Source organism: Pongo abelii, chromosome 23 (genome assembly GCF_028885655.2).
Source record: "Pongo abelii isolate AG06213 chromosome 23, NHGRI_mPonAbe1-v2.0_pri, whole genome shotgun sequence".
In the NCBI taxonomy this organism is placed as follows: Eukaryota; Metazoa; Chordata; class Mammalia; order Primates; family Hominidae; genus Pongo; species Pongo abelii.
In genome coordinates, this window is record NC_085929.1 from 17,964,724 (window position 1) to 17,967,636 (window position 2,913).

Sequence of the window (2,913 nt, forward strand, 5' to 3'; positions counted from 1 at the left end):
AACAAATCAATTAACAAAACTAAACAAGCAAACAAACAAAACACAACTACAGTATTTGCAAAAGTTTGGTAGAAGACTGAAACTGTTGAGTATAATCATCTGGTATTCTATTATAATTAGTTAACTGAAGAATTTGTTAAAGACATACATTTCATAAGAAAACATGTTAGTTTGAAGTTATTGACCTGTATGTACCATCCCTAAGTATTAGTAACCAAATTCATGACAATAAAGAGCTATCTAACAAGAAAAATTAGTGACTACCAGCACCATCAACAAGATTTGTCTTTACACTTCATTACCACTTACCATGCATTATAATGTCTAGGATTGACTCTGATAGCATTTCGAAAACAAGCTAATGCTTTGTCCAATTCTTCAGTTAAGACAAACTCTCGCCCTAATAGGGTATAGGCATAAGCATAATTTGGATCCACTTGGATAGCCTTCTGGAAGAATTTAATTGCAATATCGTGTTCCCGCTGCAGACTGAAACAGTTCCCTGCAGCACACCAGGCCTCTGGCGAATTTTTATCCATGTCTGTTAAGTCTTTTGACAGAAATGAAAGAGAGACATCTTTTTGAAGACGCCAAAGTGTTGTAGAGTAGATTTCCATGCCATCGAATCTATAATTCTCAATCCTTCTAACCTCTGAGAATATTCTTTCAGCTTGCATGTACTCTGAAATTTCAAAATAGGCCCTTCCAATTTGGCACAGTACCCAACTAGTATTGTAGTGGTGAGAAGGTAGATGGCTCGAAATATTTATAGCTTCTTTGCAGTAGTATGAACACAAAGCTAAATAACCTTTCCCACTTTCATGAAGAGGGCTCATCAAGCCTTCTGCTGCTGCTTTTTGTAGATTAAAAGCCTGAATCTGATGTGTGATTGTGGATATTTTGTCTTCTGAATTGATGGAAGAGTCCAATTTTGTAATTTCCAGGTTGTCATTTATATTAGGTTGAATTATTCCTCCTTTATTAGTTTTACTTTTTGTTTTTCTGTTTGGGGTTTTAGGTGGAAATTTCATTTTAAATTTCTTCCTATTCTCTTTGGTTGTGGAACTGTCACTAGTAAAGAGTCATGAAGTTTTTTGATGCAGTGCATTTCGGGGAGATGTCATAGTGGGGCTCATTACCTGAGGTGTTGTACTTATTTATGGACCAGAACTTTCTGTTTGTGAAATAATTGGAGTTACCTCTCGGCTATTTCCACTCTGCGAGAAGTCAGACTTTGCTCCAGTTTGGCCAATTCTGGCAACAGACTTTTTTGAAGGGGCTCCTGTGGATGGCACATCAATTACAGAAGGTGTATTAGTGTAGTTTTGTAAATAAGATCCATCTCCAGGACTTGGGGTTTCTAATGGCAAAATCCCAAAACTTGGGGTTTATGGGCTAAGAGCTGCTGGTCCTGTTAATAAACTTCGACCAGTTTTTGGTTTATTTTGAACTTGTTTAGATAATATGGAAGTTCCTGTTCCCAGTGGGAGAGTATCAGGTGAAATTACAGCTGAATCAATAGAAGACACTGGGGAATCTGTATTCAAGGAGTACTTTGAATTGGAAGATTCTAAATTCAATCTGTTTAATTCAATTGTGTCCTGGGGTGTTTCCGTAAGAACGGTCTCAGGCTGTCTGTGACATAAACTGTGATTAGGTACTTGTGTTGTGCAAGAGCTGGGCAGACAGTTGCTAAAGTTCTGTAAAGATGTGAATTTAAATGTTTGGTCAGGATCTGGCTTTTCACCTATTTCACATAATGATTCAAAGGGATACCAGAGGAAAGGATTTAAACTAAGTCTCTTTTGGTAACCTTCTGATCCTTTGGCAAGCCGATCTGTCTTGCAATATACATGTCCCAACAATGAAAGGGGAAAGCAAGCTGAATCACCAAACTCAGTGACAATATCATCATGGCTTTTCTGCTTATTAAACACTCCACCAGACAAGATTTTTTCCCAGTCTGCAAGCTTACTGAGATCAACACAACATTTTGCAAGCTGGTATTTGCATTGCGGTGTAGGACAACTGTGACTTTTCAAGTGTCTATATGCTTTATAGGCCTTTTCTGGGCGGCAAGAACAGGTCGCCAGTAAAAACAAGGCTTCTTCTGAGTGTACTTCTGCATAAAGGCCTTCTGTGAGGAAAACCCCATCTCGGTAAGCATAGTGGTTTAGTGCTTGGCATATAGCATCCTGGACGGGTTCCTGCAGCACGGTCATCCTCGAGGCTCAGGCCCAATTTCTGCAGTGCCTCAGGCAACCCGCCACCCCACCCACCCCCCTCCGCCCTGTAGCGGCTCCGGCCCGGCCAGCCTCGGCTCATTTAAATTCACCAGCTACCGGGGAATGGGGGAGGCCAAGCCAGAATGACTTCTTTATCCTGCCGACTCTGGAAAGCCCGGCCCCTTGTGATCCATTGCAAAGTGAAAGTCACCTCGTGTTTGGAAAACGGATCCGCTCCCAAGTTCAGTGGAGCGATGTGGCATGTAGGACGAAGGACTCTGTTCCTTCTGATTTGGTCTGCACGGTGGGGCCTAGGGCTGGAGCTCTCTCTGTGCAGACCGCTGACTCCCTCTACCTTGGGTTCCATCGGCCCCACCCTGGGACAGGAGCCTTGGCAGATTCTGGCCCTTCCTGGCCCTTAAGTCGCTGTCAGAAACCCCATCTCGTGTTCGGATGCCCCGAATAAGTGTGGTTCGTGCATCTCTGGAAACATTGGAAATCTCTCCTCTACGCATGGTCACCTAAAACCCTAGGAGCTCGAGACACACGTCTGCCATCCACCTCACTGCTTTCGGGAGAGAATGCTGTGAGTCTCTTGCCGAATCTCTCTTGACTTGAGTTCTTCATGAGTGTGTGGTTAAGACGTAGTGAGACCAGATGTATTAACTCAGGCTGGGTGCTTGTGGCT

General features: G+C 42.7%; 1 pseudogene; it reads right to left on the reverse strand.

The window, feature by feature from the left end:
- Positions 1–305: 305 nt before the first annotated feature.
- Positions 306–2,222, reverse strand: LOC129053643 (cell division cycle protein 27 homolog; annotated as a pseudogene).
- Between the last annotated feature and the right edge of the window lie 691 nt (positions 2,223–2,913).